Source organism: Otolemur garnettii, unplaced genomic scaffold (genome assembly GCF_000181295.1).
Source record: "Otolemur garnettii isolate 467f Iridium unplaced genomic scaffold, OtoGar3 scaffold00073, whole genome shotgun sequence".
In the NCBI taxonomy this organism is placed as follows: domain Eukaryota; kingdom Metazoa; phylum Chordata; class Mammalia; order Primates; family Galagidae; genus Otolemur; species Otolemur garnettii.
This window is the reverse complement of record NW_003852468.1, coordinates 8,558,831-8,583,713: the sequence shown is the minus strand read 5'-3', so window position 1 is coordinate 8,583,713 and position 24,883 is coordinate 8,558,831. Positions and strand designations below refer to the sequence as shown.

At 44.8% G+C, this 24,883-nt stretch overlaps 1 pseudogene; it reads right to left on the bottom strand.

The window, feature by feature from the left end:
• Nucleotides 1–2,893: 2,893 nt before the first annotated feature.
• On the bottom strand, nt 2,894–15,049 carry LOC100946529 (annotated as a pseudogene).
• Between the last annotated feature and the right edge of the window lie 9,834 nt (nt 15,050–24,883).

The window sequence follows — 24,883 nt, the reverse complement described above, 5'->3', positions numbered from 1 at the left end:
GCAGGACCCAGGGATTGGTTTGGCATTATTCACCCGGGATTCAGCCTCTTCTGTTTCTGAGCTTCTATCCAGCACAACTTTCCGCTCTAGCCACTAGATACGATGTTGTTGCTTTGCCCTCTCCGATGCTGAAGGAGCCGCCCTGCTAGGATGAAGGCCTAGCTGAAGAGTCAGTGGTTTTTTACTTTTCATTTTGCAATTTCAAGTTTATAGGAAAAAATTGCAAAGATAGTACAGAGTGGCTGTATACTCTTCGTCCAGCTTCCTCTGATGTTACTCTTAGGCAATCATGGTAAGACAGATTAAGACCAGGTAGGTCTCTTTAAAACAGACAAAAAACATCTCCTAAAGTCAGTTCTAGGATCCAATCAGGGATGCCACACTGCATCTAGAGGAGTCACTGTTTTTTATTTATGCCTACCCCACCCTGGGGTTCGCATGGGTTAGTTGATGAGCTATAAAAGGGCCGTGTAAAGTGAAGAACTGTGTAAACATGGCCAGCATTTCTTTCTTCATGATGAGACTTACTAAGGCTTCCCCACTGCAGCACAGGGTGTTAGTGGGTTAAGACTTCATTACCGACTACTTTAAAACAATAGCTGTGTACTTTCATGTTAATCCTTACAATTATATTATGCTTATCAGTGAGACTCAAGAACAGACTTTCAGCCTCTTTAGGGCTGAGGTTGGGTTACCTGCCTTTTCATGTGCTGCTGTATGGTAGCATTTACTCCAGGGGTCCTGGTAGAAGCTGCAGGTGCCAGGAGCTTCATTTTGCTGAGTGATCTGTCCTTTCTGTCCAGCAGTCAGACATACAGAAGATGCTGCAAAAAATACTGTTGGGATGGAAGGATGGATGAAGGCTGAGCCCTTATCTAATGATGTATTCAGAAAACTCCTGTTTCCTTATTACTTACTGTTCACTGTCTGTCTTCCCCTCCTGGAAGGTAAGATCTGACAGTAGTGTTTGGCTCCCTGCTGAGGCCTCAATGCCTGGAACTGGCATGGTAAGAAACTGGCACATGGTAAATGTCAAATATCCATTGGATGAGTGCGGAAAAGCAGACTTCTTCCTTTGGCCAACATGACCCTATCTTTTGGGGACATCAGTGTATCGTCTCCTGATGCTGATCTCAGTAAGGAAATGCTCGAGAACCACCACAAAACCATGATGCGGGTGACTGGGGAGTGCCGACCACGCTGGCTTCCTGAGTCACACATTCACTTGTAGCTCAGAGATGATCAGAAGGGGAGCCACAGAGGCACTGCTGCAAGACTACCCTCACAAGATGCAATCTGCAAGTCCCAGACTGCCACCTGATAATTGGAGGTGCCCATGATGACCTCCTCAAGTTTGACAATTTACTAGAACACCTCAAAGAACGCAGGGAAAGACTTTATTTAGGTTTACTGGTTTATTATAAAGTGTACAACTCAAGAACAGCTGGAGGGGCTCGGCGCCTATAGCTCAACCAGCTAAGGCGCCAGCCATGTACACCTAAGGTGGCGGGTTCAAATCCCCAGCCCGGACCCGCCAAACAACAATGACGGCTGCAACCAAAAAATAGCCAGGCGTTGTGGCGGGCACCTGTGGTCCCAGCTACTTGGGAGGCTGAGGCAGAAGACTTGCTTGAGCCCAGGAGTTGGAGGTTGCTGTGAGCTGTAATGCCATGGCACTCTACCCAGGGGGACAGCTTGAGGCTCTGTCTCAAAAAAAAAAAAAAAAAGAACAGCCGGAGGAAGACATGCAGAGAGCAAGGTATGGGGGAAGGGCATGAAGATTCCGTGCTCCGCCTGGCACACCACCCTCCTGATGTGTTCACCAACCTGGAAGCTCTCCAAACCTTATTGCTAGGGGTGAAGTTTCATTATGTGGGCACAACTGATTAAATACCGGGATTGATTAAATCATTGGCTGTCTGTGATTGAACTCAACACTCAGTTCCTTTCCCCTCCCTGGAATGGAAAGTCCCAACTCTCCAACCACTCACTCCTTGTCTTTGTCTTTCTTGGAGACCAGCCCCCATCCTGAAGCCATCCAGAGGTTCCCAGACACCCGTCATCTTATTAACATACAAAACACACTTATCACTCGCAAGATTCCAAGGATTTTAGGAGCTGTGTGACAGAAACTGAGAATAGAGGCCTTTAATACATTCATTCCCTATCATGCCACCGCTACGTATTGGGATGTACTGTGTGATTCTATTTATCCCATTTTTTCTTTTCTTTTCTTTCTTTCTTTCTTTTTTTTTTGTTTGTTCTTGAGACAGAATCTGGCTCTGTCACCCTGGGTAGAGTGCCCTGGTATCACAGCAATCTCAAACTTCTGGGCTCAGGCACTCCCCTTGCCTGCATCTCCTAAGTAGCCGGGACTACAGGAGCCAGCTGTGACCTGTCGTTAGTTTTTTGTTTGTTTGTTTGTTTTCTATTTTTAGTAGAGCCAGGGTCTCACGCTTGCTGGTCTGGAACTCCTGAGCTCAAGCAATCCACTGGGCTTGGCTTCCCAGAGTGCTAGGATAATAAGAGTGAGCCACCACACCTGGCCCATTTGGAAAAGACAAAACTAAAGGAGACAGAAACCAGATCAGCCAAGGGTCGTGGGTGAGGGAAGTAGCTGACTGCAAAGGGGCAGAAGGGGACTATTTTGGTGTTCCAAATATTCTATATTGGGGTGGTAGCTATTTGACCCAATACCCTTGTCAAAATTCATCAAATTTTAATCTTAAAAGAGGGAATTATACCATATACCAAATATACCTTAATATAGCTGACTTCAAATAAAAGCTATTTCCTTCCCTAATTTTTTTACAAATGCCTGGTCCCCAAAGGAGGTGATATATTTATTTTAGACTCCAGAAAAGGAATAAAATAAACATTTCTATTGTGGAACAGCCAGTCTGATTCCACAAATGTCTACCATCCACATTAAGCACCACAAGTAGAACATGGCTCAGTAGAATTTTCCAATTATCTCTGCTCAAAAGCTCCTTTGTTTCTCCATCGTTTCAGACCAGACCCTTCTCTTTTGGGTCTTTTAATGCTGTACATTCTGCTGGTTCAGTAAACTTTTTTCCATCAGGAAGACGCAGCCTCCTCCTGTAAAGGGAATTTCACTCCCTAATGGATGGATGATGCCTTGGGGGGTTTTGTTTGTTTGAAAGAGACCTGGTCTTACCCTGTGAGGAGGAAGAGTGCAGTGGCCCCACAGTGCCTCACTGCCGCCTTGGTCCTCCCACCTCAGTCTCCCAAGCAGCTGAGGCTACACCCTGAAGCCACCATGGCCACCAGCTGCTTCAGCAACTTCTTTGAGCTTTTCCCCTTTACCTTCCTTTTTCTGCTTCTCTGCTTTTCGTTCTTTTACTTCAAGTTGGTAATTGGCATCCATGCCAATGGAGAGACAGATACCTGAAATAATGAGGACTATGCTACTCGCCCAGTATGTGTATTTGTAGTCTCCATATATGTCAACGAGAGAACCTAGACATATTTAAAAAGAAAGAAAAGTTACCTGAGTAGGAGTAAGCAAGGATACCCTTTCCTAAACAAAGCCTACAGAGCCACTCAGGGCGAAGATGTCAATCCAGTATTCAAAGAGCCCACAAATGCCACACTAGTATAAAATGGAATTGTTAAAAATTATCTGATCTTTAGCTTATGATGTCACACCGATTTGGGGAGGCCTTGAATATTCTGTTATTTTTAGCATTTAAAAATAATTAACTCTTGGCTCAGTGCCCATAGCTCAGCAGCTAGGGTGCTAGCCCCATACACCAGAGCTGGCGAGTTCGAATCCACCCCGGGCCTGCCAAACAACAATGACAACTACAACCAAAAAATAGCCAGGTATTGTGGCAGGTACCTGTAGTTCCAGCTACTTGGGAGGCTGAGGCAAGAGAATTGCTTAAGCCCAAGACTTTTGAGGTTGCTCTAAGATGTGACGCCACAGCACTCTACCCAGGGCGACATAGTAAGACTCTGTCTCAAAAAAAAAAAAAATTAACTCTTGGCAAATTTGAATTGGAAAAAACACAGGGATCACCTAGAATCAATACATCGTGGAAAAAAATTGTTGCTAAATGAGGTTTAAGAGTCTTGTCCAAGGGCACAGAGCTGTTCAGTTACTCAGAAATGCTCTTTATCAGCATTTCCCAGACGGTTCCCGTGAACATTTGTCCTATGCTAAAAATTTAACAGCAATACCTTAACACCATTCTAAATGCTTAATCCTTACAATAGGTAGATTTTATCATTCTCATTGTATAGATGTAAAAACTGAAATACACAGTAAGTAGTTTATCCAAGGTCATAAGTTAGTAAACTATTATAGCTTGGTTTTAAATCTAGCAAGTCTCACTGTGAAGTCAACATCCTTAACCACTGTGCTACAGGGTATCACTCCAATGTTTCAGAAGTCAAATGAATTTGGGAAATGGCGTATTATTTTTTCTTTAAGTCTTTGTGAGCTCTGATAGTAAAGAGACCTATTTAACATGGTACTTCCAAACTTTGTTTTGGCCATGAAACTCTTGTTATAGTAAAATTTATTAGCATCTCATCAAACTAGTATCTCTTGGAATAAACTTTGGAAAACTCTTCGCTTACACAGTGTGTGATCAATTGGAGTATGATTCCATACGGCTCTCTAACCCAGGGCATCATTCATTAAGAACACTTACTGACCCTCTCTCAGGTACCAGGCACTGGCTCTGCTAACTACACACACTGCAGAAGTCCTATAAGGAAGGTTCTGAAAGCCAAAAATAGGGGGTTGGGATCAGAAAGTGGGTCAGGAAGGCTTCCTGTAAAGTGTCAGCTATGCTGAGACCTGCAGGAGGATAGGAATTATCTAGGAGAAGGTGACGGGAAGAGGATCCAGGCAGAACAGTAAGTGCAAAGGCACAGTGGCAGGAGGAAGCACAGTGTGTGTGAGGGAAGGAAGAGGGGCCAGGTGGCCAAAGCAGAGACAGCAGAAGGCCAATGGGAGAAAATGAAGCTGGAGAGACAGGTGGGGCCAGGCCATGCAGTGCCTGGGAATCTGATCTTCACCCTGAGATCACCCTAATGGCAAGCAACTGGAAAGTTTAAGACGTCTCTAAGAGTTCTGAATGGGAGGCTTCGAAGAGACTGAAGAGCAGCTAGAGTCAACATACATGTAGGTAGACTAGTTAGGAGCAGCTCAAATAGATCGAAGCTTTGGATATGAGTGCTAGTTGTGATGGAGAAAAATGGGGAGATTAGAAAAAAGATGGACTTAGCTCGGCGCCTGTAGCTCAGTGGCTAGGGCAACAGCCATATACGCGGGAGCTGGCGGGTTCAAACCCAGCCCAGTCTGCCAAACAACAATGATAACTATGACCAAAAAGTATAGCCAGGCATTGTGGCGGACACTTGTAGTCCCAGCTACCTGGGAGGCTGAGGAAAGAGAATCTCTTAAGCCCATGAGTTTGAGGTTGCTGTGAGCTGTGATGCCATGGCACTGTACCCAGGGTGACGTAGTGAGACTCTGTCTCAAAAAAAAAAAAAAAAAAAAAAAAGATTGACAGGACTTGGCAAGTCATTGGATACACAGTGGAGTGGGGAGGGAAAGTGCTGAAAAGTCAGTAGCAGATCTTTTACGCATCCTTCCTTTCTTTATAATGCACAATCTCAAAAGCATGAGTCACATCCAGAGGACCAAATTATTCTGGTATTTTGTATTAAATAATATACATATTTTTGAAATGGGGCTTTGCTTTGCTTCCTAGGCACAATCGTAGTTCACTGTAACCACAAACTCCTGGGGTCAAGTGATCCTCCTGTCTCAGCCTCCCAAAAGATAGGATTACTTACAGGTGCATGCCTGAACAATAAATTTTTTGTAAAGGGAATCTTGCAGTTTGCCTAGGCTGAATAATTTTTAAATGTACAGACTTTGATATACTTATTTATTTTTATTGTTTTTGAGACAGAGTCTCACTTTGTCGCCCTTGGTAGAATGCCGTGGCGCTATAGCTCACAGCAACCTCAAACTCCTGGGTTCAAGGGATCCTCTTGCCTCAGCCTCCCAAGTATCTGGGACTATAGCTGCCCACCACAGCACTTGGCTATTTTTGAGAGACAGGGTCTTGCTCTTGCTCAGGCTGGTCTTAAACTCCTGAGCTCAGGCAATCCACTCACCTTGGCCTCCCAGAGTGTTAGGATGACAGGCGTGAGCCACCACACCCAGCCTGAGACTTTGGTATTTTTAGAGCATAATTCATCAAGTTTTATGGTTATATATTAGCCGTGTGATCTTGGGCAAATTATTTCACTTTTGGAAGTCTCTATTTGTTCATTTATAAAATGGGACAAAAATAGTCCTACCTTTCTAGCCTTGTGAAATATGACAGGATATAAAAAATAGTTAGGACCATGCTGGTACACTGTATGCTGTAAGCCCTCATCTGATAGCTGTTGTTACTTTAAATATTACTACTGAGATAAATTCTATAATTAAGATGAAATAAACACTAGTTTTTTTAAAGGCAGAGTTGTACTGCCTTTAAGAATATAAATATTCTTCTATAATAAGCATGTTAGGCTCAGCGCCTGTGGCTCAAGCAGCTAAGGTGCCAGCCACATACACCTAAGGTGGTGGGTTCAAATCCAGCCTGGGCCCGCCAAAGAACAATAATGGCTGCAACCAAAAAATAGCCAGGCGTTGTGGCAGGCGCTGTGGTCCCAGCTACTTGGGAGGCAGAGGCAGGAGACTCGCTTGAGCCCAGGAGTTGGAGGTTGCTGTGAGCAGTGAAGCCACAGCACTCTACCCAGGGGCTCAGCTTGAGGCTCTGTCACAAAATATTCATAAGAATAACATACTTCTTATATAATAAGAATATGATCAGAAAAAATTATTTTAAAAGATCCTGAAGTTTTGATTCCCCTTTCAACTTGATGGTTCAGTTTCTTCAGTTCTGTAGGCATTTGAGGAATTATGCTGTGCTGGCACTAAGGTACAGAAATGAGACAGACTTGCTCTTTCCGAAACAGTTCATTAACCTCTGGTTTCTATCACCTTGTCAGTCTCGTATGCCTATTTTATGAAAACAGAGCCATAGAGGTAAGGAGTTATACTATACCTAAAAGCGGTGGCCCCAGGAGGACAGGACAGCATTCCACAATGGCCACCAATCCCACAGCGCTGGAGAACCTCTGAGGTCCGACAAGGTCCATCAGTGTTTCATATAGTACAGAGCTGAGCCACCCAAAGGCAAATCCAAGGAATCCTGCACAGACAGAGAATCCACATAGCTGGTGGGTAAAGGAAGTAGCATGTGACACACTCCATTTCCAATAACAGAAGCAGCAAAGTCAGACTGAACTTGAGGTCTTATCCACATTGTGTTGGCTGTAAGTCCCATGGAAGGTCTGGCTATAGTACCAACAAAAGACGTAAGAGAAAGCAGGAAGGCACTTCCTCACTAGCGTAATGCTGACTCTTGGCATAACTACTAAGAAAGATTAAAGATGTAGGCTCAGCACCTGTGGCTCAAGCGTCTAAGGGGCCAGACACATACACCTGAGCTGGCGGGTTCAAATCCAGCCTGGGCCCGCCAAACAGCAATGACAGCTGCAACCAAAAAATAGCCAGGCGTTGTGGCGGACACCTGTAGTCCCAGCTACTTGGGAGGCTGAGGCAGGAGACTCACGTGAGCCCAGGAGTTGGAGGTTGCTGTGAGCTGTGATGCCACGGCATTCTACCCAGGGTGACAGCTTGAGGCTCTGTTTCAAAAAAAAAAAAAAAGATTAAAGATGTAAACAGTCCAAATAATAATGTCACATTCCCAGAGAGGTACGGTACAAAGCCTCTGTGAGTGAACAGAGGTAAGTCCAGAAACTTGTTACCCGTTTGAAAAGCAGATCGTTTCTCCTCTTTGGGGTCTCCACCATTACATTCAGCAACTGCACCACCTGCACCTTTTTCTGTATCAGATTTTCCAACGTCCTGAAGGAATTTTTTTTTTCTTTGAGACTAAGTCTCACTATAGGCTTAAGTGATTCTCTTGCTTCAGCCTCCCAAGTAGCTGGGACTACAGGCGCCTGCCACAGTGCCCAGCTTTTTTTTTTGTAGTTGTCGTTGTTGTTTTAGCAGGCCCTGGCCGGGTTCCAACCTGCCAGCTCCGGTGTATGTGGCCAGTGCCCTAACCACTGAGTATGGGTGCTGAGCCCTGAAGGGATTCTTTATGCTATCTTTCCCTGCACTAGTTGGTTTCAGCCCCATTGGTGGCATCAGGGCTCCAGCTACAAGGCAGTTTAATAAGAAGTCCCCAAGAATTAGGATGCTTCCTCTCCAGCCAAACATATCAAAGAGAACCTGATTGAGAGGGCCCAGGACAGGGAGGAGCACAGGGCTGCCTCCCATGGCCAGTCCGCTGGCCAGTGGTCACCTCTTGTAGAGATACTTGCCAATCATGGTCAGAGCCAGGTTCAAGTGGAAGGCAGACCTAAGACCTGAGAGAGAGAGAGAAAAAATACATACTGTAATAAACGTCAGAAACATACTTGTTATTAACTAGACAAAGGAAATGGTAAGAAGACAAAAATCAGTATCATTGTGAGAGATGCTACTGTAATTAGTAGATCATGAGGTGAACAAATAAATGCAGATATAAAGTCTCTCTATGTAGCAAATACCGGATTTATAACATAACATTAAAATAATTCTGTTCACACTAGCAACTAAAAGAATAATAAATGTATGCTCCTATATTAGTTTCTTAATATTAGCTATTCAGAGAAGTAAGAAATTGAGAATGAAAAGGAGAAAGAATATATCTTATAAATTCAAAAAGTAAGACGGTGAGTGAGCCAGTTATTTTCCAGATAGTAAAAAAGATGCCAATACTACCCCAGTAAATCCATTAATTTAATGTTAATTCCTTTCTCCTTTCCCCTTTCCTTTTCTCCATCCTTTCCCTATCCTCTCCCCTTTCCTCTCCTCTTTCCTTTTTCTTCTCCTCTCCTCCTCTCCTGCCCTCTCTTCTCCTCTCCTCCCTTCTCCTTTCCTTGGCATGTCTCCAACTAGAGTGCAGTGGCATTATCATAGCTTACAGCAACCTCAAACTCCTGAGACTTTCCTGCCTCAGCCTCCCAAGAAGCTGGGACTACAAGCCACTCTGTCTGATTTCCTATTTTTGGTAGAGATGGAGGTCTCACTATGTTGCTCAGGTTGGACCCAAATTCTTGGCTTCAAGCAATCCTTCCACCTCAGTCTCCCAGAGTGCTAGGACTGTAAGCATGAGCCACTGCCCCTGGCAATTTAATGCTTGAAATCACACCAGTAGCAACTCACCTGCAATGACTCTGATACAGAAGTAAAACTCCTGCACAGTGTTACAGAAGGAAGTGGCAATCAAGCCACTTCCCACAGGCGGCCGCCATGACTGGATGGCTGCCATATTTATACATCAAGATACTGCTGATAGTATGTAGGTGGGAACCAACCACTTAGCAATATAGAGCAGAAGCCCACTCCTCACACCCACACTGCATATTACTGACAAACAAGGGTGACAAGACAAAAATTGCACCCCCACACCCAAAATAAGCAGATACAACAGAAGACAGTGGTAAGGAAAGTTGCTTTCTATTATTTCAGAGTCATAAGTTTATGTAATGAAAAAAAAAAGCACTGAGTGTACATCTTCTACACATCTACACATACTCCAGCTTGTTAATCCATTCCTGGGTTGGTGGGCATTTAGGTTGTTTCCACAATTTGGCAATTGTAAAATGAGCTGCAATAAAGAGTCCAGTGCAAATGCCCTTATGATAAAATGATGTTTTTTTCCTTCTGGGTAGATGCCTAGTAATGGGATTGCAGGATCACATGGGAGGTCTAATTTGAGTTCTTTGAGGATTCTCCATACTTCCTTCCAAAAAGGTTATATTACTTTGCAGTCCTACCAGCAGTGTAAAAGTGTTCCCTTCTCTCCACATCCATGCCAGCATCTGCAGCTTTGAGGCTTTGTGATGTGGGTCATTCTCAGTGGGGTTAGGTGATATCTCAAGGTGGTTTTGATTTGCATTTCTCTGATAATTAGTGATGATGAGCATTTTTTCATGTTAGCCAAATTTTTAAAATTTTAAAATGAACCCTAATATCAGACACTGGTAGTTTTAAATCAAAGATTCCCACTTGTATTCTTTTTTTTTTTTTTGAGACAGAGCCTCAAGCTATCCCCCTGGGTAGAGTGCTGTAGCATCACAGCTCACAGCAACCTCCAACTCCTCGGCTCAAGCGAGTCTTTTGCCTCAGCCTCCCAAGTAGCTGGGACCAGAGGCGCCCACCACAACACCCGGCTATTTTTTGGTTGCAGCCGTCATTGTTGTTTGGCAGGCCCAGGCTGGATTCAAAACCGCCACCTTAGGTGTATGTGGCTGGCGCCTTAGCCACTTGAGCCACAGGTGCCAAGCCCTCACTTGTATTCTTACGTCACCCAGTACTAGCTGATAAAAAGCAAACGCTAAAATTTCTTTAAAAAAAAATTTTTTTTTTTACATATACATGTGTTTATTTGGTTTCCACTTTTTGCCTTCACAAAATTAAAAAGGCTTAAAATTTAATAACAATAACAATGTTTAAGATAAGGACTAGAAACAAAAACCTCTTCTTTATAATACAAAAAATAAGTACCTAAATATAAGCAAATACAAATTTGAATTTGAATCATGAGTGTGATTATACATGGGAGCACGCTATACTCAGCAAAATACAGTAACTAGCCTTAAGTGAGAAGTTGGCTCAATCTAGGCTAATCCTTGTATAAGCTTTGGCAGGATCTAATTCATACACCTACTCTGGAAGCCTGGGCCCTAGTCACAGAGTTGATAGAACAGAAAGCCAAAGTCTTGGACCCAAAGGCTCTCCATAACTTGCCCTGATTTCCATCTCCTACCTGCGTCCCCCGCTCATGCTCTTTCAGCTACACTGACCCCATTACTGTTTTTTGAAGATGCCAAGTATGCTCTTTAAGGTTCCTGAAGCTACTGTTATCTCTGCCTGGAACTTCTGTTTACCCAGATATCACTTCAAATCAAATGTTCACCTATCAGCGAGGCTTTTCTGGACCCTCCTAGATCAAATGACAGTTCCTCACTTCCTACTCCTTATCTTGCTTTATTTTTCTCCTTATGTTATTTTTCTCCAAAGCACTCACATAGGTTTTTCTATGAGGCAGCCATTGGGTTAAGCATTGTATTTGATTAACTAATTTAAGGTTCTCAACAACCCAAGAAAGTACTATTAACTATACCCAAGAGAGACTTGGGCAAATTGAAGAACAGAAAGGTTAACTAACTTGTTCAGGATGTAGCACAACTGGGGTTCAAACCTAATCAGAATGGTTCCCAAATCTGTGCTTTTATTCTACTTTATTTTTTATTGTTTGAGATTCATTGAGGGTACAAAGAGTTAGGTTGTACTGATTGCATTTGTTAGGTAAAGTCCCTCTTCTAATTGTGTCCCATCCCCAAGAAGTGTGCCAGACACCCAGACCAACTGTGCTTTTAAGCATCAGACTATGTTGCCTCTTGCTGTTGCACCAAAAAATAAGCTGCATTAAAACAGGGACCTTTCATAACGCTGTGTCCCTAGCCCCTTGGCATGTGTGATAGTTAATCTTAGGTGTCAGCTTGAATTAATTAAGGAATAGTTAGAGAAGTTTGTCTCTGAGGGTGTTTCCAGAGGAGATTGGCATGGGAGTACCAGACTGAGTGAGAAAGAGCCACCCTCCATGGGTGGCACCATCCAATCACCTGGGGACTCAGAGAAAAAGGCAGAGGAAAGGTGATTGTCTCTCTCTCTCTTTCTCCATAGCTGGGACACTCTTCTTCTCCAGCCCTGGGTATCGGCTCTCCAGGTGTCAAACAGCTTCTCTGTGCCACACAGGAAGGAGAGTTGTCTCTTGTGTCATGTTAATTACACAAACACTAATGAAAGCTGATGAACAAAGAAAAGGTCTGTGCATAATTTTCATGATATCCACAGCACAGATAAGCAAAAAATTTCTCATATAATCCACATGCAGCCCATGGGCCATGGCTGGACACCCCTGCTACAGCGTTTGGACTCCCGGACTTACACCATTGCCAGCCCCCGCCCTGGCCTCAGACTCAGAATTATACCTTCAGCTTCCCTGGTTCTGAGGCTTTGGGACTTGGACTGGGCCAACCTACTGGCATCTCAGGGTCTCTAGCCTGCAGATGGCCTGTCATGGGACTCCTCAACCTCCATAATTGTGTGAGCCAACTCTCCTAATAACCTCGACCTCTATAATTGTGTTAGCCAATTCTCCTAATAACCCCCCTGATCTATCCATTTATTCTATTGGCTCTCTCTGGAAGACCCTAATATAGCATGTAATAATACTCAACAAATATTTAAGGAACGAATAAAGGAGGAGGGTAGTCTAACCAGAAGGAAGGATGGATGGTGGACAGGCCTCAAACAACGCACCTCACAAACACCCTCCTAAATCTAACACTCGAGACCAGTGTTTTTCAACCTTTTTTATCTCACGGCACACTTGAATCTACAGTTAAACTTCCATGACACACTTAAGTTATGTTGATCAAAAGAAAGTTAAAAAATATATACTTACTGTGCTTTGAAATTCTTTTGAAAATAATTAATGATCTTTAAAATTTTTCATATCATAACTAACATCTGTGTGCCGTGGCACGCCAGCTGAGAATCATGGCTCTCTACACACAGATCTCGTCTACTTCAGTAATTTCATTACCATTTATGTAACAATTAAATTACATATTTCCAGTTCAAATCGCTGACCAAACCAGAACCTGTGAGCCATGCTTATCTCATTTACCCTCACATCTGAGCATCTGAGTAGCCTCTCTCCACTCCCCGCCACCTCACCTTAGATGAGGTTACCATCTCCTATGGTTTAAGGCAACAACTTCCCAATTAGTTTCCTTGCCTTCCACCCATCTCTCCATTTCATTCTCCACATGGCAGCCCAAGTCATCTTCTGAAAGTAAAGCCTGGTCATTTTGTCTCTTTTGTCTTAAAACGCTTTCACAGATCCAGATATACCACAGCACTATTTCTTAATGTTAAGTATTTCAACTCCTGCTCTAATCTCGCCCTTGCTTACCCCTCCTACTTTATCTCTTCCTGACTTCCACCACACACCATGCTTTTGCCATACTGGAGTTTTTGAGAATTTTCTCTCATCTTCTGCCTTTCACATATTTGTATTCCTTGCACCTAGAACTGGCTCTCCCATCAGGGAGCCAAGGGATCTCTGCCATGTGCACCACAGAACCCTAGTCTTACTCCTGTCATAACACCTACATTGTAGTATAATTTGTTTGCCTCTCTCCCTCACTAAACTGTGTTTCTGTGAGCAGAGACAGTGTCCACTATACTCAATGATACGCTCCCATTGTCTAGAATAGTTTCTGGCAGACAGTAGGCACTATATTTCTTAAATTAAAAGAAGCCCCATTTTACAAATGAAGAGGTACACAAAATTGTTTAGCAGTAGAGCCCATATCCAAATCCAAGTCTGTCCAGTTCCAAAACACATTGTACTTTAATTTACAAATCCTTATTTAAAGGGGAGAGATAAAAACTCTTGTAGACCACTGGGCTGATGACTTTAATTGTAATGCTACCCTCTCACGTACATATTAGGAACAGTTCTATTAAGCAAAATCACTACAAATGAATATTAATTGATAGGGTGGACAATGTTTTGCAGATTAATACTGTCACTGAATATGTCTATACTATTACATACTGTTTTCTATTTAAACTAATAGAAAATCTATTTTTATAGTGTTTAAAGTACAGCATAAAAACATCTGCTCTTCAGTTGTATAAACCTATCATTTAAATATTAAGTATATTTCTATAATATTCACTAACACACAAGTAAATTAACACTATTAGGTATCAGAATTAATTTTAATCATATACAAATATATAGTATTTCACTTTTTTTTTTTTTTAATACAGCGTCTCAAGCTGTTGCCCGGGGCAGAGTGCCAAAGCATCATAGTGATACAGGACAAGTGGCGTCCCGGCCAGCTTGTGGAGCTGGGGGTGCAGGGGGCACGGACCAGCTGCCTCTGCCTTGGCGGTGTTGATGCGGTGGCAGCCCACAGAGGAACCAGTGGCCTGGAGGGTAGGCAGGGAGGCCCTGCAGGACGCTCCAGGAGCCAGAGGGGCCAGACAACTGTTGGGGAGACACCTGCACCTTAGGCTGAACAGGGAATCCCCATTTTCTAGGCCTGGTCAATTTCATGTAAGTTTCCTAGGCCTGGGAATGAAATGGGATTGTAGCCACTCATTTGCGACCCAGACACAATTTCCCAGACAGGCTAAATATAACTACGAAGACAGGCTAAATGTAACTACCGAGGGCCAGACATGCCCCAAACACGTTGTCCCAGACACGACCCAGACATGTCCCAGATGCGCTAAATGTAAAGTGGGCCCCATGAGACTATATATACCCCTAGACAAAGAGCCCAGAGAGAGAGAGAGCTTTTTCTCTCCGGACTTGGGTTTTCTCTCTCTGCCAGGAGCACTGGGCACTGTAAATAAATCCTGTCTTACCACTGATCCACAGATACATTCTTAGAATCACCGAGACCAAGAACGTACTGAAGAGCGAAATTCCGGTATCAATAGTTCACAGCAACCTACAACTCTTGGGCCCAAGCGATCCTCTTGCCTCAGTTTTTCTCTTTTAGTAGAGAGGGGAATCTCACTTTTGCTCAGGCTGGTCTCCAACTCATGAGCTCAAGGCTCGGCCTCCCAGAGTGCTAGGATTACAGGTGTGGGCCGGGCCAGTACTTTACTTTTAAAAGAATGGTTATTCAGAATATCCAGAAAATGTTTTATCTACTTTAGATTATTAATAAAAAATGTATAAGATATTAAAAAAAATCTTCTATATAGTTATCCCCAATAATACGTACACATACACAGAGCTTAAAAATTAGGTTATGGGTAGCACGCCACCACACCAAAGCATAAACAAAAACAAACCAAACCCATCCTGGACCAAGTCACCACCACCACCACCACCCCCACGGTGGGGGTGGGTGGCCCTGGGGAGAGCGCTCTGGAAAAGTATAAAGTTCATCAACCCCATTCGATTTTATGGGCCAGTCACTGTCCTGCCGGATAAAAAGCCTTTCCGGTGGAGAAGACGTGATCAGGCCAGGTCACCGGCCCACAGTCCTCTCTCCAGCCACTGGCCGGAACCCCGCGCAGGCCTTCAGTAACGCAGAGCTCTGCAGTCACGAGTTGGCCCGCGGGCCCGATGTCCCCGGCCGGGCCGCCTCCCTCCCGCCGCGAGACGAGGTCTCCACAGCCGCGAGGTCCCTCTGACCCCACGGTCTCCCCGCCGAGCGCCTCCGCGTGTCTCAGCACCCACCGTTAAGCGCGCGGCTCCGAGCCTGAGTTAGCGCCCCGCGGCGGGCGGGACCGGACGGGACTGCGCTCTGGGTACCTGGTGCGGGAAGTTTGCGTTCCTTCAAAGGGATCAGCCTGGCCAATTTACAACCCCGGCGCGCGAGGCTGCGCACTGGGGGCAGGGTCCGCCCTCCGCCGCTGCCCCCGCCCCCGAAACCCACGGCCCGGGCTGCGGGGGTCCCCAAGGGGGCGGTGGGGCCGCGTGCGGCACGACAGGGCCCAATATGGGGACCTGCCCACGTAGTAACGTCCACCCAGGAAGGAGGGAATGCGCGGGTCCCCGCGCCTCGGGATTCCCACCAGACTTAACGCACGCGGCTGACTCCTTTTCCCGACCACGCCCGCTGGCACCTGAGTGAATGACGGCCGCGCGGCCCACGCGGAGCTCGGACTCCGCCTCCGCCCAAGTCTTGGAATCGTCTCCCGTTTTCTGTCCTTAACCTCTCCCAGCCCGGGGCTCTCCTGCCCCGTGTCCCCCGGGGCCCTCGAGGTCTTGCGCGTCTGGGGCGCCGCGTCCGTCTCCCCCCTGAGTTTCTAGCAGAGAAAAAGGAAAAGCCGGGCTGCACCTGTGGCTCAAAGGTGTACGGCGCCGGCCCCATATGCCGGAGGTGGCGGGTTCAAACCCAGCCCCGGCCAAAAACGGGGGAAAAAAGGGAAAAGCGGCCGGAACCTCCGACCCTAAGGTGTGGGGGGCGAGGGGCGCGCGGAGGAGCCGGGAAGCGACCGGAGAGCAGGGGCCGCTCGGCCCGGGGAGGCGCCCGGCGGCCGCGCTTTAGAGCCCGGGCTGTGGGCTGGATGCGTTGGGCTCCGATCCGGGAATCCGAGCCTGGCGCTTAGTTCACTGACCTCGGGGAAGTTACTCAACCCCTCGGGGCCCGTTTCCTCATCTCTGAGCGGCAACAGTCATAAAGCCGATTTCGTAGGCCATTAGGCGGTTTGAAGGAGAGACTGCGTGGAACTTTGTCTCCGCAGAGCCTGGCCTGTGGCGTTGATGCGCGGTGGGTACTGAAGGCAAGTCGGGAAAGAGGAGCAGGTAAGAGGGAGGGGACGGAGGGGAGGGCGGCCCGGGAGGGGGGGGGCAGGGTGTGGACGTGGGAGACGTGGAGCAGGGAGAGTGCGGAGAGGCGGGATGTGGATGGACAATGACTTGGGGACACGGTGGAATTATAGCGCTCAGTGCTGAGAGCTAAGCACGTTTCCCGAAGGATCTTGTCTAATCCTCACAACCCTGAGAAATCGGAAGTACTATGATCATTTTGTAAATAGGGACAAGTGGCTCAGAGAGGTGAAGTGACTTTCCAGACGTTGCAGAGCTAGCAGTGGCCCACATCTGAAGTCAGACTCCAGAAGAGCGGCTGCGAACAGATAACCAAAGCGTGTCAGTTAAAGTATAAATAATCATTAAGTGTCTCTGACCTCTGGGATTTTTTAAGAAATACCAAAGAAGTGTGTATGAAGGCAGCAAAGAGCTTGCAAATTCGGGGGCGGAGACTGACTCAGGCACAAATAAACCAGCATTTATTGAGCCCTTACTGAATGCCCGACCCCGCCTTACCCCTGACTTCCTCCCTCCTCCTTCTCCCCTTACCCACCTACATTATTCTCACAACCACCCTGTGTGGTAGTTTGTGTTTTTCAAGGAAGAACCTGAGATTGAGGAAGAGTAGGGATTGGGGAAGCAAGGGTCACAACCTAAAAGGCCCCATTTGCTCTCCTTTCAACCACTCTGTTGCACACAATGAAAAGTTTTCAGTGGGCTGGTGCGGTGGCTCATGCCTGTAATCTGAACACGTTGGGAGGCCAAATCATCCCTGCAAAAAACAAAACAAAAATTACCCACGCATGGTGGCATATCCCAGCTACTGGGGAGGCCGTGTTGGGGGAAGGGTGTGAGTGGGAGCCCAGGAGCTGGAGTTGGAAAGAAGTATATAAGGTGGCCACTGCACTCTGGCCTGGGTGACAGAGTAATACACTGAGCCCCTCTGCCCTAAATTTTCAGTAACAGTTCAAAATGTTAGAAAACAGTATGGAATTCATGGCCAAGTACTGTTTATGAACAATAATTGCTTTTTATGCTTAAAAAGGAGTAGGTATTTGGGTTACTAGGGCAGCCAGAATTTAGAACAGTAATGCTTAAGTATTTTAAGGGTGGCAGCAGCATTCAGGGTTGATGGTAGAGAGCTACAGACACGATAAGAGGTTCAGGTGTGAATCTGTAAGGGCCCACATTATGGAATGGCTGTGGGAAGAGATAAATAAAGTGATTTCCAGGACACTTTGAGAAGGCTTATGAAGCAATAATGTAGTATAGGGTTAGAATATGGATTCAGAAACCACAATGCCCAGTTTCCAAAAAAAGGGATGTATTCCACAGTGTTGGTATGGGAATAGTGTTTGTAAAGCATTTGGGACAAAGTCTAACACATAGCAAATGCCTAATAATAAAAATCAAATAAGGGCCCAAGAAGTGGCTTATGCCTGTGATCCTAGTACTGTGGGAGGCCAAGGCAGGTGGAGTGCCTGAGCTCATGAGTTCAAGACCAGTCTGAGCAAGACCAAGATCCTGCCTCTACTAAAAATAGAAAAAAAAAAAAAAAAAAAAACTAGCTGGGCAGGCACCTATAGTCCCAGCTACCCAGAGGCTGAGGCGAGAGAATTGCTGGAGCCCTAGAGTTTGAGTTACTATAAGCTTTGATTCTTTGGCACTCTACCCAGAGTGATGGGGTAAGACTCTGTCTCAAAAAAAGAAAGAAAGAAAGAAAGAAAGAAAAGGAAAGGAAAGAAAGAAAAAGAAAAAATCAAATAAATGGAAAATGAAGAAAACAATTACATTTATAATAGCGAACAAAAGAGTAAAATAGCCTAGGTACATATATACCTAACAAGGTTACAAAGAGTTTAGGCACCTGTACAGTCTAAAGGAATAATCCCCATAAAACTGTCCTCATTTTAGATACCAGCCACAAGTTCAACAGTCTCCAGAGCCATCGGCACTTTGGACTGGCTAACTATTGGTCCTATAACCACCCTCAGGCTTAATAATTTGCTACAATTCTCACAGAACTCATTGAAAACTATTGTACTTAAGGTTGTGTTTATTACAGGGAAAGCATACATTAAAATTAGCCAAGGAAAGTGTAGTGTAGGGCAAAGTCTGGGAAGGATCCAAATGCAAAGCCTCTGGTCATCCTCTCTTCTCTGTGGAGTCCTGATAGTGTTGCCTCGTCCAGGCTATATGATGTGTGACAGTGCTCAAAGATTATTGTCAACCAGGGAAGCTCACTGGAGCACTGGTGACCAGATTCAGTTTAGGCTTTGTTATACTGTCATGATTAATTGAAACATTGCCAACTTGGTTGAACTCATTATCCAGCCCTGTGCTCCTCTTTGGAAGTTGGAATATTATCATGTGGCTTACAGCCCCAACTTTCTAATTCCATGATTAATCTTTCTGGCATTGCCAGTCCCCACCCTAAATCATTTTATTACATTAGCTGTCAAGAAGTCCACCATGATTTACATCATTAGCATGAACTGTCAAGTATAGTCTGAGGGGCCCACCATGAATTACAAAGACACTGTTGGGAAATTGCAAGAGTTTAGAAGTCACTTCTTGGGAGCTGAGACAAAGGCCAAATTCCTTATGACATAAAGGGGAAAGACTTACTGAAAACTACAAAACATTACTGAAAGAAATTAAAGAATTGCTAAATGAACAGAAAGACATCTCATGATCATGAGTTGGAAGACCAACTGAAATTGCAACCTTGCCCAGAGTGATCTTACATACTCAATGCAATCCCAAATAAAATTCCATGACCTTCTTTGGGAAAGTAGAAAAGCTGGTTTTCAAATTTATGAAATCATGAGGGGCCTCAAATAGTCAAAAAGATTTTGAAAAAGAAGAACAAAATTGGAAGACTCATAATTTCCAATGTCAAAACCTATCATAGGGAGGTGCCTGTGGCTCAAAAGGGTAGGACACTGGCCCCATATGCTGGAGGTGGCGGGTTCAAACCCAGCGCCAGCCAAAAACTGCAAAAAAAAGAAACCCCTATCATAAACAAATACTATTCAAAACAGTGTGGCACAGGCTCACATACAAATATATAGATCAATGAAATAGAACCCATACATCTATGGCTACTTGATCTTTGAAAAGAGTGCCAAGACTATTCAATGGCAAAAATCTTTTCAACAACTGGTAGTGGGACAACTGGATATCCATATGCAAAATAATGAAGTTGGACAAAATTAGCTCATAATGAATCAAAACAAAAGAGCTAAACTATAAAGCCCCCTTAACATAGGGATAAATCTTTATGATCTCTGAACTAACAATGCATTCTTAGAATATCAAGAAGAGCTACAAAAGAAAAAATAGATAAATTGAGCTTTGTTGAGATTAAAAGCTTCTGTGAGAGAGACAGCTCCAGGGCAAGTGAGAGCCAGACGGGCACTGGGTGACTCTGTGCCTCTCTGAGGAAAAATAACTAAACATGGGCAAAGGAGATCCTAAGAAGCCGAGAGGCAGAATCCTCATATGCATTCTTGTGCAAACTTGTCGGGAGGAGCAGAAGAAGAAGCACCCAGATGTTTCAGTCAACTTCTCTGAGTTTTCTAAGAAGTGCTCAGAGAGGTGGAAGACCATGTCTGCTAAAGAGAACGGAAAATTTGAAGATCTGGCAAAGGCGGGCAAGGCCCGTTATGAAAGAGAAATGGAAACCTCTATCCCTCCTAAAGGGGAAACCAAAAGAAGTTCAAGGATCCCAATGCACCCAAGAGGCCTCCTTCGGCCTTTTTCTTGTTCTGTTCGGAGTATCGCCCCCAAAATCAAAGGAGAACATCCCGGCCCATCCATTGGCGATGTTGCAAAGAAGCTGGGAGAGATGTGGAATAGCACTGCTGGGGGTGACAAGCAGCCTGAGGAAAAGAAGGCTGCAAAGCTGGAGGAAAAATACGGAAAGGATATTGCTGCAGACCGAGCTAAAGGAAAGCCTGATGCGGCGAAAAGGGGAGTCGTCAAGGCTGAAAAAAGCAAGAAAAAGAAGGAAGAGAAGGAAGAGGAAGGGGGTGAAGAGGAGGAGGAAGATGACGATGATGAATACGTTGGTTCTAGCGCAGTTTTTTTTCTTGTCTACAAAGCATTTAACCCCCCTGTACACAACTCACTCCTTTTAAAGAAAAAAATTGAAATGTAAGGCTGTGTAAGATTTGTTTTTAAACTGTACAGTGTCTTTTTTGGTGTAGTTAACACACTACCGAATGTGTCTTTAGATAGCCCTGTCCTGGTGGTATTTTCAACAGCCGCTAACCTTGCCTGGTACGAGATGGGGGTTGGAAATTGGCTTGGAAATTTAAAGCAGGTTCCTGTTGGTGCACAGCACCAATTAGTTATATAAGGGGACGGTAGTTTTTTCATCTTCAGTTGTCTCTGATGCAGCTTATACGAAATAATTGTTCTGTTAACTGAATACCACTCTGTAATTGCAAAAAAGAAGTTGCAGCTGTTTTATTGACATTCTGAATGCTTCTAAGTAAATACAATTTTTTTATTAAAAAAAAAAAGCTTCTATGAGGCCAGGCACAGTGGTTCACATCTGTAATCCTTGCACTCTGGGAGGCTGAGGCAGGTGGATCACTTGAGGTTAAGAGTTCGAGACCAGCCTGAGGAAGAGTGAGACCTCGTCTCTAAAAAATAGCCAGCCTTTGTGGCAGGTGCCTATAGTCCCAACTAGTTGGGAGGCCGAAGCAAGAGGACACTTGAGCCCAAGAGTTTGAGATTGCTGTGAGGTATGATGCAACAGCACTCTACCAAGGGTGACAAAGTGAGACTCTGTCTTAAAAGCAAAATAAATAAATAAAATAAATAAACAGTTTGGCATTTGGAAGTTCCTCAAAAAATTACAGAATTAACATATAACCCAATAATTCTACTACTAGGTATCTGAAAGAAAACAGATATTCAAACAAACACTTGTTCAGGAATGTTCATGGCACTATTCGTGATAGCTGAAACTTGAAAACAATCCAATGTCCATTAATAAATGCAGGGATAAACAAATATATTATTCAGCCATAAGAAAAAATGAAGAACTAATACGTAAATGGTACAACATGGATGAACTTTCAAAATATTATGTTAAGTCAAAGTAGCCAGACACAAAATTTTCTCAATTGTATGATTTCATTTCATGAAGTCTCCAGAATAGGTAAGTCCTTAGAAGCACATACTGATTAGTGGTTGCCAGGGGCCTGTGGGTAGGAGGAAAGGAAGTGACTGCTCAGTCGGTATGGAGTTTCCTTCCGGGGTGATGAAAACAATTTGCAACTTGATATAGGTGGTGGTTCAGTGTGACATTGTGAAATACATACTTGGTCTTTATCCCCATTTCCTGGTGGCATAAAATTCAAATCCTTGGGATCTCCAAAGTAATGAGTCTTCTTCCATACTAATGAGTTGACGTGGGGTTGGGGGCTCCTGGATAGCTTCAGAGTGGAAGATGGTCACAGGAAAGAAGACCAAGGCATGATTAGAGGGTTGGGATGTGTCAGCCCCACCCCTCATCCTTCAGGGAGGGGAGAGGGGCTGAAGAGTAAGCTGATCACCAGTGGCCAATAAGTTAATCTATCATGACTACATAATGAAGTTTTCATCAAAAGCCAAAAGGAGGCTCGGCGCCTGTGGCTCAAGTGGCTAAGGCGCCAGCCACATACACCTAAGGTGGCAGGTTCGAATCCAGCCTGGGCCTGCCAAACAACAATAATGGCTGCAACCAAAAAATAGCCGGGCATTGTGGCGGGTGCCTGTGGTCCCAGCTACTTGGGAGGCTGAGACAGGAGACTCGCTTGAGCCCAGGAGTTGGAGGTTGCTATGAGCAGTGAAGCCATGGCACTCTACCCAGGGGGACAGCTTGAGACTCTGTCTCAAAAAAAAAAAGCCAAAAGGAGAGCGGCACCTGTGGCTCAGTGGGCAGGGCGCTGGCCCCACATACCAAGGGTGGCGGGTTCAAACCTGACCCAGGCCAAACTACCAGGCATTGTGGCAGGTGCCTGTAGCCCCAGCTACTTGGGAGACTGAGGCAAGAGAATCGTCTAGCCCAGGAGTTGGAGGTTGCTGTGAGCTGTGATGCTACAGCACTCTAACAAGGGTAATAAGGTAAGACTCTGTCTCAAAAAAAAAAAAAAAAAGCCAAAAGGACTGGGTTCAAAAACCTTTTGGTTAGCTGAGCCTGTGGAAGTTTCTGGAAGGGTGGTGTGCACTGACGGGGCAAGGAAGCACCACAGCCCTTCCCACATACCTCTTCCATCTGGTGTTCATCACTACCCTGTGTAATATTCTCTATAATAAACCAGTAAATGTAAGTAAAGTGTTTTCCTGGGTTCTGTGAGACCCTCTGCCAAATTAGTTGCACCCAAGGAGGGGGTAGTGGGAAGCCTGAGTTTATCGCTGGTTGGTCAGAAGCACAGGTAAAACAACCTGGGTCTTGTGATTGGCATCGGAAGTGAGGGCAGTTTGTGGGACTGAGTCTTCAACCTGTGGCATCTGACACTATCTCCAGGTAGATAGCATCATAATGAAATTGAATTAGCTGCAGAACTGATTAGTCACTGATGGGGAGAAATCCCCACACCCCGGGAGTCACGGAATGGTGAACATACTAAATACCACTTACACATACACTTTAAAATGGTTCATTTTATGTTATATGAATTTACCTCAAATAAAAAACATAGAGATACAAATTTTCCATGAATCTAATGAAGCTCCTGAAAGAGGCCCTAATTTTTATTTTTAATTATTATTTTCTGGAGACAGAGTCTCACTTTGTCACCCTCAGTAGAGGAGTGCCCTGGCGTCATAATAGCTCACAGCAACCTCAAACTCTTGGGTTCAACTGTCCCTCCTGAGCAGCTGGGACTACAATGCCTAGCTGTTTTGACAGATGGGGTCTCACTGTTGCTCAGGCTGGTTTCGAGTGTAAAACCTTCCTAAGGCCACCCAGCTAATGAATGATTTGATCAGGTACATAAACAGCTCTCTGGGCCTCATTGTATGAAGCATAATCTTTAAAATAAACCATAGTCACAGAAACCTTAACTGCAATTCAGAGGATACAGTGTCCTCTAGTGGCTGTTTAAAATATTACAAATCTCCCCTTATTTCACATTTCTTTCTTTTCTTTTTTTTTTGACAGCCTCAAGCTGTCACCCTGGGTAGAGTGCTGTGGCATCACAGGTCACTTGAGTAATCCTCTTGCCATAGCCTCCCAAGTTGCTGGGACTACGGATCTGCTACCACAAGGCCTGGCTAATTTTTTTTCTATTTTTAGTAGAGACGGGGTCATTCTTGCTCAGGCTGGTCTGGAACTCCTGAGCTCAAGCAGTCCACCCACCTCCGTTTCCCAGAGTGCTAGGATTATAGGCATGAGCCATCACACCCAGCCTGTTTCCACGTTTTTTTTTTTTTTGAGACAGAGTGTCACTGTGCCACCCTCAGTAGAGTGCTGTACTGTCACAACTCATAGCAACCTTTAACTCTTGGGCTTAAGCAATTCTCTTGCCTCAGCCTCCCAAGTAGCTGGGACTACAGGCACTCTTCACAATGCCTGGCTATTTTTTAGATGCAGTTGTCATTGTTGATTAGCAGGCCCAGGCCGGGTTCAAACCCACCTGCCTCAGTTTATGTGGCTGTTGCCCTACCTACTGAGCTATGGGCGCCACACCTGTTAACACTTTTTGATGAATAAAGCTGCTAGGAACATTCACATACAAGTTTTTGTGTGAATTTACATCTTCATTTCTCTTGAATATATACTCAAGAAGTGGAATTGCAGGATCATATGGTAATTTTATACCTTTTTAAGGCCTCCAAATTTTGTTGCAGTGTGAGTAGGGAGAAGAACCTTATATGGTTCCTTCTAGTGGGGTTTTATGGCAGTCTTTCTACGATGTTTTTTCCAGAAGATTCAGTCTCCAGGTTCTGCATCATGAAGAGTTTGATTGTCCTCATTTAGGGGGCAGGAAAAGTTTTCTTTGGTGAAAATTTACTTTGATTCAGTCATTGAAGCTTTGCATCATTTAGTCATACCAGAATTTAGAAGAGAGTGAGAGATACACGAGGTTTACCATTAGGGGCACGAGCCTTCCAGTGACTATTTCATAAGGTGTCAACTTATGTTTTTGACTAGGGGTAGATTTGATTGCCATCAAGGTTGATAGTAATACCTCCAGGCAAAGCAATCCCATCAGTTCTCTTGCCATTTTTTCTTTTAAGATGCCATTTGTCGGCTCGGCGCCTGTGGCTCAAGCGGCTAAGGCTCCAGCCACATACACCTAAGGTGGTGGGTTCAAATCCCCAGCCCGGGCCCGCCAAACAACAATGATGGCTGCAACCAAAAAATGGCCAGGCAT